This window comes from Chlorocebus sabaeus, chromosome 2, assembly GCF_047675955.1.
Source record: "Chlorocebus sabaeus isolate Y175 chromosome 2, mChlSab1.0.hap1, whole genome shotgun sequence".
In the NCBI taxonomy this organism is placed as follows: Eukaryota; Metazoa; Chordata; class Mammalia; order Primates; family Cercopithecidae; genus Chlorocebus; species Chlorocebus sabaeus.
This window is the reverse complement of record NC_132905.1, coordinates 69121246-69133179: the sequence shown is the minus strand read 5'-3', so window position 1 is coordinate 69133179 and position 11934 is coordinate 69121246.

The window sequence follows — 11934 nt, the reverse complement described above, 5'->3', positions numbered from 1 at the left end:
TAATTTAACATCTCACAATACACCCACATGCCCAGAAAATGTGGACAGCTTGATAGGGTTCACTGAGCCAAAGAAGCAAGACCCAAACAGTGCATTAATGTATAGGGGAAGAATAGTTGCAATCAGCCCCTTGTGAATTGGACAGAGGGCTTGGAGATGAAGCAATTATCAGCCATCGGGGATTAATAGTAAAGTGTGAATACCAAGCTGTATATGTTAGGGGCAGAATATGTTGCCTATAGAAAACAACAAAGGACGTTTCTTACTATTAAGTGAGATTAAACGTAATGGCCTGATTTAATCACAAAGGCAGAATTAAATTCAGATGGCAACTTCAAAGTGGACACAGGAACACAGGCCACTGCTTACATTTACATATAGCTGGCATAGCTTGGCCTGCCACACAATAGGATAGTTTCTTTGGCCACTTAAACAATTTTCTATTCTTCACCTTTTTCTTTTTTTTTTTCTTTTTTCTTTTTCTTTTGTGTGTGTGTGTGTGTGTGTGTGTGTGTGTGTGAACACTCACTGTATTTATTCCCCAATTGCATTTAGTTAGTAAGAAGGAGCTAAGAGTTATATTTATTCATGGAAGCTGTAATTTTTAATTCTTCCAAATTGTGAAAAAAAAAGCCTCATAAGGTCAATAAGAACAGAGCAGTTGTAATCAGATTGTCACCAAAAAAGAAAAAGAAGAAAAACAAATTAAACAAAACAAACAAAAAAAACTTCCTAGAGTCAACCAGTGTGTTATTACTTTCTCTGCCTTCAACTTAAGAATTCAGTTCTTGAGGTCTAAACTTCACTCCCGGGAAAGGCAGCTTTCCCGATCCTCGCTCCTCGGGCGAAGATTTAAGCGACCATCATGAAGTCCAGCCGGGCTGTTTTTCAATACAAGCCAGTTCCTCTTTCCTTCTTTATTAATGAAGGCTTGTTTCCTTCTTTGCTCCCCACCGAAAAGGAAGTTCTCCTAAGAGGTTTGGGGGATAGAAGCCTGTTGCAGGGTTTAGAGGGGTTGAGGCACTTACTGTGAGTGGGTCCCCAGAGAATTTCGAGTACCCACGGCTTGAATGTAAAAATTAAGTATAGTATCTAAAAGACATGCTAGCCTCTGTTCAATGCCCAAGGACTGAACACATCTAAACTTTGGGTCCATAAAAGTCCCTTGCAAATTTTATGTACTTCTATTTTATAATAGATAATGTATTATATATTATATACATTATATATTATATAAATGATTAATGAGCTTACCCTTTGAATCTGCAATCTTTCTTCAAATAATTTATTCTACAGAGGCATAGCAAAAGAGCTTAAAGATCTTTGTATCAGGACATTCATCATGAAGTTGCTCCTTTTTTCCCCAAGACGGTGTCGCTCTGCGACCCAGGCTGAAGTACAAGGGTACAATCATAGCTCATTGCAGCCTGGAACTCCTGGGATCAAGCCATCCTCCTGCCTAAGCCTCCTGAGCAGCTGGGACTACAGATGCACCCCACCACACCCAGATAATTTTTTTTTTTTTTTTTTTTTTTTTTTTGAGACGGAGTCTCGCTCTGTCGCCCAGGCTGGAGTGCAGTGGCACGATCTCGGCTCACTGCAAGCTCCGCCTCCCGGGTTTACGCCATTCTCCTGCCTCAGCCTCCAGAGCAGCTGGGACTACAGGCGCCGCCACCTCGCCTGGTTGATTTTTTTTGTATTTTTTTTAGTAGAGACGGGGTTTCACCGTGTCCGCCAGAATGGTCTGGATCTCCTGACCTCATGATCCGCCCGCCTCGGGCTCCCAAAGTGCTGGGATTACAAGCATGAGCCACCGCGTCCTGCCACACCCAGATAATTCTTTAAAATTTTTGTAGCGACAGTGTCTAGCTTTGTTTCCCAGGCTGGTCTCAAACTCCTGGGCTCAAGCAATCCTCCTGCCTCAGCCTCCCAAAGTGCTGGAATTACAGGCTTGAGCCACTGTACCTAGCCAGTTTCTTTTAATATTAAAACCAACTAGGAATTAGCTAAAATGACCATCCTTATGGGATAAGCTTAACAAACTTTGCTATGAACTTATAATGAAATACTATGCAATCATTATAAGGATCTGAATTTGAAATAATCTGAAATGATTTGAAATAATGATGTGGAGCTTTAGTTGATTAGAGAGATGGATAGAGAAAGAACCCTATAGCAATTCATAGAATTCATTGTGTAAAAAGAGAAATGTTTGAGAAAATGTCAACCAAATGTTAACAGTATTTTTCTCTGAATGGTGGGACTTGGTTGATTTTTATTTTTTCCTTGGTACTTACTGACTTTTTAAAAAAATTAACAAAAATTGCTTTTACAATAAAATCTCTATTTTATTTTTTAAAAACAACTTTTTGAGAAGCTTTGGTGAGCATTTGGGAAATGACTTTAAAGGGAGAAGATGGGATTTTCTGAGGCCAAAATAAAGGAAAAGGTATCATAAATCCTTGGTGTTTGGGCCTCTGCAAGACAGGCATCTCACCCTGTCCTGATGAGCCTGTGTCCCTGGACCTCTTGCTTCTGCAACTTGCCTTTTCTCAAAGTCTTACTTTTGGGTTTAAAGCATTTCTCTTCCTTTTTTTTTCATTGCCTTCTTGTGTTGACAGAAATTTTCTGAGTTTGATTTGCCCCTTGAAAAGAATAGATTAATCATCTGTAAAGACGTTGCAATCAGATGTCAAACCAATCCAACTGAGGAAAAAGGCTGGGAGAGGTGAGTTTGTGAGGGAGAGGTAGAGCATGGATCAACTCCTCTGTCACTAGACAAAGCTGATGTGCAATGGCCTGTGGCTCTCTTTTGAGCAATTCGCCAATCAGTGTAAATGCAGGCTCTAAGGTCGGACAAGCTGAAGTGTCTGGAGGCCTTGATAACTTGCCCAACATCAAGTGTGACCAAGAAAAACGCTCCCCAGTGATAGCCTTCTAGGTTTGCACCATATCACTATGACACTTAAAAGGAGACTTTTTGATTTCAGTTAATTGCAAATCGCCCCTCTACGGTCTTAGAAGACTGAGGAGGATGTATGAGATGAAGATTTAAAAAATGCAGCCGGGCGCGATGGGTCACTCATGTAATCCTAGAGCTTTGGGAGGCCAAGGCAGGTGGATTGCCTGAGCTCAGGAGTTTGAGACCAGCCTGGGCCACATGGTGAAACCCCATCTCTACTAAAATGCAAGAAATTCTGGCCAGGCACAGTGGCTCATGCCTGTAATCCTAGCACTTTGGGAGGCCGAGGCAGGTGGATCACCTGAGATTAGGCATTCAAGACCAACCTGTCCAACATGGTGAAAACATGTCTCTACTAAAAATATAAAAATTAGCCGGGCATGGTGGCATGTGCCTGTAATCCCAGCTACTTGGGAAGCTGAGACATGACAATCACTTGAACCAAGAAGTTGGAGGTTGCAGTGAGCTGAGATCACGCCACTGTACCCCAGCCTGGGGGACAGGGCGAGACTCTGTCTCAAAAAAAGGAAAAAATGCCCATGAGTTTAGTAAGGGTTGCCTGAAACAGCAGAAGGGCGAAGGTTTCTTATTTCCCTGAAACGGAAGTGACGCTAACCAGAGCTCCACACGTGCCTTCAGTGTGTGCTTTTTGGGGCACCCTTGGGCAGAGGGGTCCTCCTGGTGATGACGCAACGAGACCACACTCTGGAGGCACGAATGGCAACTGCACAAAGCTGAGGCATCTGCCCTCACACGGGGACTTATTCTGCCCATTCCCTTAGCACCAAATTAGAAGGAAAAAGATTGGCAGCCCAAAACAACTTGCTAGATTATTCCAAGGCAGGATAAGGCACAGAAAATATGCCATGTCTGCATTTCATCACCTTAGGTAGGAGGAGAGCAAACTCCAGTTCCTTTCTTGGCCCTTTTTTTTAGACGGAGTCTCGCTCTATTGCCCACACTGATCACCACTCACTGCAACCTCCACCTTGCGGGTTCAAGTGATTTTCCCCCTCAGCTTCCCTGAGTAGCTGAGATTACAGGCACGCACCAACGTGCCTGGCTAATTTTTCTATTTTTAGTAGACACGGAGTTTCACCATGTTGGCCAGGCTGGTCTCGAACTCCTGACCTCAGGTGATCCACCCGCCTCGGCCTACAAAAGTGCTGGGATTACAGGCGTGAGCCACCGCACCAGCCTCTTGGCCCTTTTTGAAGTCATTTCTTGAAGGTTGATGTGTACGTCAGGTCAGACTTGCTCTCTCAAGCAACCTACCCTCGGCTTCTAGGAAGGTAGCAATTGCTTCATTTTCAAATAAACAGAAGAGAAGTAGAGAACATTCCTAGGGTCTTTTACAACCACACGAAATATAAATGAGCATTTTAAAAACTGTTTTATTTCTAATTTTGTAGGTACATAATAGGTGTATATATGGATTACATAAGATTTATTTATTTATTTATTTATTTTTGAGACGGAGTCTCACTCTGTCGCCTGGGCTGGAGTGCAGTGGCCGGATCTCAGCTCACTGCAAGCTCCGCCTCCCGGGTTCACGCCATTCTCCTGCCTCAGCCTCCGGAGTAGCTGGGACTACAGGCGGCCGCCACCTCGCCCGGCTAGTTTTTTGTATTTTTAGTAGAGACGGGGTTTCACCGTGTTAGCCAGGATGGTCTTGATCTCCTGACCTCGTGATCCGCCCGTCTTGGCCTCCCAAAGTGCTGGGATTACAGGCTTGAGCCACCGCGCCCGGCTACATAAGATATTTTGATACAGGCAACAGGCATGCAATGCATAATTACATCAGGGTAAATACGGTATCCATTTATCCTTTGTGTTACAAACAATCCAATTATACTCTTTTAGATATTTAAAAATATACAATAAAAATTTTCTTTACTATGGCCATCTTGGTGTGATAGCAAATACTAGGTCTTATTTATTCTAGTATTTGTACCCATTAACCTCTCCTCCTTCCCTACTCTCCCAAATGAGCATATTTTTAAAAACATTTACTGTTTCTTTCTGATTATAAAAGACATGCAAGTTCATGTCAAATTCAAACACATACTGAAATAGAGAGAAAAAGAAACTCTATGACATGTATAACCCACCTCCCAGGGAAAACAATTGTGAATAGTGAGTAGTGCGTCCTTCCAGTCGTTTATTCTATGCATATATAATTGGAACATACAACTCTATTTTCATGTAGCTGGAATTATATGGGCTGTATTATTCCATTTCCTTTCCTTTAGTTTTAATATTCCATCAGAGCATCAGGAAATACAACGCTCCAAGAAATTCTGAGAATAGTAATAATCATAATAGGAGTAATGCAGTCAATAATAGCACCATAGCTCATATTTATTGTAGTCTGGATTAAACATAGGGCTTTTTTCCAGGGAGCTGAAGGTATTTTATATTTCCTTCCTAATAGACCTGGAACACGGAAAACCATGTGGCTGACTGTCAAAAGAGATGAGATGGGCCTGACACTGTGGCTGATGCCTATAATCCCAGCACTCTAGGAGGCTAAGGAGGGAAGACTGCTTGAGCCTAGGAGTTTGAGACCACCCTGGGCAACATGGTGAAACCCTGCCTCTACAACACCAACAACAAAAATTAGCCTGGCATGGTGGCATACACCAGTAGTCCCAGCTACTTGGGAGGCTGAGGTAGGAGGATCGCTTGAGTCCAAGAGGTTGAGGCTGCAGTGAGCCCTGATCGCAGCCAGTGCAGTCCAGTCTGGGCAACAGAGCAAGACACTGTCTCAAAAATATATAGAGAGAGAAAAATAAATACATAAAGTGATGAGATGACTTCCTTGTGGAGTCGCACACCTAAGTCATAACCAGGAGCAGCCCCGAGTCTGTGTCCACAGAGGTCGGCAGGAGTCATCTTGGGACATGTGGCCTTCCTTTGTCATAGGCAGGTGGCACTGAATATGCACAGCTCCTCCTTGGAGGTGGGGGTGCTGCTCTCCAGAGCCTGCATGCACACTCCTCCTTGAGGCCTGAGTCACCCCAAGCTAAGTGTGAGGGGGCCGACCACGGTCCCAGCTTCCTCTAACTGGCCCTGCTGTGACTGTGACTGCCGCAGCGTGGACCCGGGCTGCCCTGCAGGCCCATGGCTCCCGCTGCGCCCTGGCGGGCTGACAGTTGTAATGCTGTCATCCGTGTCCGCTCACAGAAAGAGCAGGAAGACCAGTTGCCCCACACAAAGGCCTGAAGTGCTCGTGTGAAAGGTCACTAAGTGCTGTCATCTGGGCCAGGGTGGGGGCCCGAGAAGGCGGCGCCCACTGAGAACAACAGAACCAGGGGCAGGATCTTAACCTCGGCCTGTGGCCTGGGGTGTCCGGAGAGAGACAAAGACTCAAGTGGGAGCTGAAGGGACTTGGGAGCGAAGACGCCTGAGGGATGAGAGGCGCCTGGGCCGGTTCCTTAGGCAACCAGCGCCCGTGGGCCTCCATAACTCTGCCCAGAGGCTGACAGCTCCCATTCATCCCCCAGGCCAGGCAGGTGGCAGGGCGGCCTGAAAGGAGCGGGGAAGCAGGAGGACAGGTCCCAGAAGAAGCCCCTGGGACACTCCAGGCTCTGCGGGGAGGCACCATCCTTCAGCCTCCTGCTAGGGGGATGGGAGGTCAGCAGGCCCTTTGTGGAACCCCAAGAAACACAATTTAATGATACCAAAAACCACTAAGCATACTATTTAATGTCAAATTAGATGCTGTTTAATGTCACATTTGAGTTTATAAATGTGGCCACGACTACAAAGATGTAAGAAAACAGAGCTTGGTGAAGTAAAACTGAGCAAGAAAAAAGTGGGGGGGAGTGGGGGCTGTTTCCTTGCCCTCAACAGTCTCAGTGAGTGGGGCAAAGACCACAGCCATCCATTTTCATTAGGACACTTGAGTGTGGCCCAAAGGACGCCAGGACTCTGGCAGGACATAATTTAGGAACTGCTGAAGACAGAGCCCCAGCGCAGTTCTCTGCTATCTTGAGGCATGGTGTGCGGTTTAAAATATGGGACTGAAAATCAAATAGCAGTCTTGAGGCCTTGGGCAATTTATTTAAACTCTCAGTGCCTTGGTTTCCCACCAGTAAAAAAAGGGTTCTTGTCTGGGCGCGATGGCTCAGGCCTGTAATCCCAGCACTTTGGGAGGCCGAGGCGGACAGATCATGAGGTCAGGAGATGGAGACCATCCTGGCTAACACGGTGAAACCCCGTCTCTACTAAAAATACAGAAAATTAACCGGGTGTGGTGGCGGGCACCTGCTGTCCTAGCTACTTGGGAATCTGAGGCAGGAGAATTGCTTGAACCCGGGAGGCGGAGCTGAGATCATGCCACCGCATTCCAGCCTGGGCAACAGAGCAAGACTCCACCTCAAAAAAAAAAAAAAAAAATTGGAAAGAAAGAAAAAAGAAAAAAAGGGGGGGCTCTTTTGAAGATTAAGTGTTTTACTACCTATGAAAAGCTTAGAATGGAGCCACATAAAACAGTCAATAAGTGCTAATTATCATCATTTTCATCATCTTCATCCTCATTATCATCACCCCGGCTGGTGAAATTATTGGTGAATTTAATTTACTTCTTTACATTTTTATTGCCTAAAGCATCTACAATGATCGTTTACTATTATTATTACAATGAGAAAAGATGGAACTTTTCCAGAGAAAGAAAAGAGCCCTGATGCTGCCTTCCACAACCCCAGTGGGGAAGAGAGAGCAGAGGGATGAAGTCACAAAAGGGAAGAGCCACTCTCCAACCAAAATTCACCTTCTTTGTAACTAGAAAAAGGTGTAGGTGAAGGCTGGGGTTTTTCCTCCCCCCATCTTAGCATGCAGAGAAACATGACTTTTGCAGAGCATGCAGACCTGGCTTCAGGCTGAGGACAGGGTGACCAACTGTCCCAGTTTGCTTGGTTGTGGGACTTCGAGTGCAAGTTTATCACTGGAGTTGAGGGAGCAGGTTTTCAGCCACACCCTGTCATGCCTGCTGGGCACACCAGCTGGAGCTCTGAAATTTTTGCTTTTCAGCCCTAGATTTAAGCCATACCCACAAAGCTAGGCAGGAAGCACTCTCAGTGCTCTAGGAGAGAGTTTTAAGAGGACTGGAGTTGGAGGCCAGCCCAGTGGCCACACCTGTAATCCCAACACTTTGGAAGGCTGAGGCGGGAGGATCACTTGAGTTCAGGAGTTTGAGACCAGCCTGGACAAGATAATGAGACCTGGTCTATACCAAAAAAAGCATCAAAAAATTATGAGGGCATGATGGTGTGCACGTCTAGTCCCAGGGACTTGGGAGGCTGAGGTAGGAAGATCTCTTGAGCCTAAGAGGTTGAGGCTGTGGTGAGCTGTGATTGTGCTACTGCACTCCAGTCTCGGTGAGCTGCAATTGTGCCACTGCACTCCAGTCTGGGAGACAGAGCAAGCGACCCCTTCTCAAAAGAGAGAGAGAGAGAGAGAGAGAGAGAACTGGAGTTGGAAAGAAAAAGGAAATGAAGGAGCAGTCAAGTCCATTCCTAGTCCTTTTTGTGGAAGTTCAACCTTGCTCTTAAGACAAAGCAACATCCTTGGAGACCCTGGCAACCTACTATTCTCTGTGTTGTAGTTTCTAAAAGGGCCCTTTCACCAAAGACACACCTAGTGGAGTCCCCAGGAAGCTGCACTGAGCACCCAGAGCCAGGGGGGTCTAAAGAAATGCCTCCTCAGCACCTCTGAAATGAATGGTGCCCCACGAAGGAGAATGACAATGAAGAGGTAGGAGCAGCTTGGGAATTTAGAGTGGAAATCGCGAACAAAGTTTACAGAGAAGCAATGCGGAAGCAGTTTTGACTGATCCCTCCAGGAAATCTCCAGGAATTGGCAGTAGCGATTTTGTTCCAGTTGCAAATGAATTTGTCCAAGGTCACATAGCTAGGAAACCGGGAGCTGGGAGTCCAGCACGGACTTCGGGCCACAGGCCACAGTCTCTCTCAAAGGAAGCGTGGCTTAGGGTTGAAGAACCACCCCAAAAGCAGGGAAGTGGGGAGCAGGAAGGGCGCTGACCCACAAGCCATAGGAGAGGGTGCCATGGAAAGGGCCGTGTGTCAGTTTCCTTTGACTGCCATAATAAAGTACTGTAAATTTAGCAGCTCAGGCAACACAAATTTATTCTCTCACAGTTCTGGAAGTGCAAATTGCAAAAGGCAGGGCCTCTCTTCCTCCAAAGGCTCTAGGGGAGGATGCTTCCTTTTCTCTTCCAGCTTCTGCAAGTGGTTCCTAGCATTCCTTGGCTTGTGGCCACATCGCTCCAATGTCTGCCTCCACCTTCACAGGGCTTTCTTCTCTTCTCTTTCTTCCTGTGTCTCTCTTCTGTGTGTATCTTATGAGGACAATTATCACTGGACTTAGAGCCCAACTGGATGATCTGGGAGTATCTCGAGATGTTTAACTTGCTTATCTCTGCATTCTTTTTTCCAAATGGGGGCGCATTCACAGGTTCCAGTGTTGAGACAGGGACATGTCTTTCTGGAAGGCACCATTTCACCTGTTATAACCTGGGGACAAGGAGTGTTCAAAAACCAGGCACCAAGTTGTCTGAATTTATTCCCAAGAAAGCATGCTCTGCTGAGCATGAATCTGATCGGGGTTCTGATTTACAATTATCGGCCCACCCCTCAACTCTCTGCCAGCAACCCTAAAATGGTTCACTGCTCAGTGAGCACTCTTACTGTCTGTGGTACCTTTCATGACCTTCTCTGCTGTCTGTAGCCCACTGCCCCTTACCTCCCTGTCACTCTCAGCAAATGATCTTTCTACTGCTTAGTAGAGAAAATAGAAGCCATCAGAGAAAAATGCCCTCATTTTCCCATCCCCAGCCCCCAGTACTTTCCTGCCTCTGCCCTAGCCTCTCCTGGGTCCCTCCATTTCCATAAGAATGGAATTTTCTCCTCCAGCCCAGGTCAAACGAGGCCACCTGGTTGAGTCCTCAGCCCTCCCATTTCCTGAGGCACCTGCGAATCATCCTAGCTGTCTTCTCTGACTTCAACATCTCCTGCTTTTGTGGAACCCTCCCCCATCATTTAAACATAAGCATTTTCTTCCACCTTAAAATCGGAAAAAAGAAAAAAAAAAAAAAAGCAAATGCTCTCCCTGCACCTCACTTCCACTTCCAGCAAGCACCTTCCATCCTTTCCAGGCGAGTTTCGAGCTTCTCGTCGTATTATCTGCACTTCCTGCCTCCATTTCCTCCCTGCCCACACAGCCCCCTCCACCTAAGTAGTCCACGTGCTTCCAGGCCACTAAATCCAAAGGTCTTTCCAGCCTTCATCTTCCCCAGCAGAACTGGCCAGCAATAAACCACCCTGCCTAACTGTAGTATTGTATGGTCTTGAATTCTGTGACTCCACATTCTCCTGGTTTTCTTCCTACTTCTTTGGCTACATCTTCTCAGGCTTTTGTTCATAAGTTGATTCTCCATGGGGCATGTAAATATTAGAGCTCAGGATCCCTCCTTTCTCACTCTAGTTCTTTCCGGGAAGTCCCCACTGGGGCTCAAACTGCAGTCTATGTGACCACGACTCGCAAATGCTAATCTCCACCTTCAGAGATCAGGTATCCAACAACCTAACCAACACCTGCTGGATGTTTTAAAGGCAGCTTGTACTCAAAATATCCAAAACAAAGTTCAAGATCTCTTCTCCCACAAACCTGGGCCCTTTCTATCTTCCCCTGTTTCTGTGGACCAAACCACCACCCGTCTAGCCAGCCAGGGAAGTCATCGCCACAGTCTAGCTCTCACTCCCCTTGGGACAGATTCAAAACGATGTTGCCATTTCAGGAAAGCCTCATTCTCTTTTTCTTTGTTTTGAAGAGTAGAAATGATGCTTTGAGAATCTTGAGGCCTAAGAAATCCAGTCGAGGATGGAGTCTGAATTTTTAATAAAATGTTTCCCATTTCTGTGATTAGGATTCTTTCAGGGCCATTATCCAACGATCTATCTTGATTTACCTAGTGGCTGGAAACTCCAGGATTTATATTTCCTGAATCTTGATTTCACAAGAAGAGATAATTCATGGAAAACCCTTAAATCACGGTCAGACTCAGAATGCCTGCCATCCTTTCGGGGTATAACCAACTGACTTACAATCTCTGTAAATAAAACCACATAACAGTTACAAAATTTAAAAAAGGAGTTTTGGGGGATAAGAAAATGACAAAGAGATACATGAAATGGAATTCCTAAGGAAGAATACAATTTCAAAATTGTGATTTAAACAGATCTGAAAATGGTGGTGTCATTGTCATAGGTTTTTAGAAAAACCTATCTGAAAAGGTGTCACCAGAGAGAAAAGCAAGAAAAAGATATGATCAGACCTGATTGTAGATAGATACAATATATAATGTATATGTTGGCTTAATTCTAAATGGAATAATAAAATAAAATTTACACTTCTAATTTTGTGTCTCATGCGCTACACATAGTAAAGAAATATTGTTCAACTTTTTCCAAATAATGCTAATAGTCCAACTCTGTGCTAGGTTGTTCTTTATTGGGTCTATTGATCTCAAGTGGCTCTGGCCTAAAGACTTTGATCACTCTCTAGGCTGCAAAGCAAAAACTCTCTGTTCTATCTGGATGCAAGTGCTAAGTTCCTTGGTCTGTTGATCAAAGAATTTCAAGGAAAATAAGATTTGGGTGTTTTGCCAAGGTTTTGTGTTTTATTTTGTTTTACAAGCACTGGTGTCTCTCTTGGAATTTCTTCAGGATTATTTCCTCTCTGCAACACAGAAATAGCCAAAATGCAGATATCATCACCAAATGACAATCTAGAGTTCCATCACCTCAAGATTCTTTCTTTTTAAAAGGGAAGTGGTATGGAGTAGGAAGTTTGGGATACTTTTTTTCAAATTTCATTTTCACCCCTTACTAGCCATGTGACATTGGGCAAGTTACTGAATCTCTCTGAATTTTCACTTTTGTGTCTGTGAA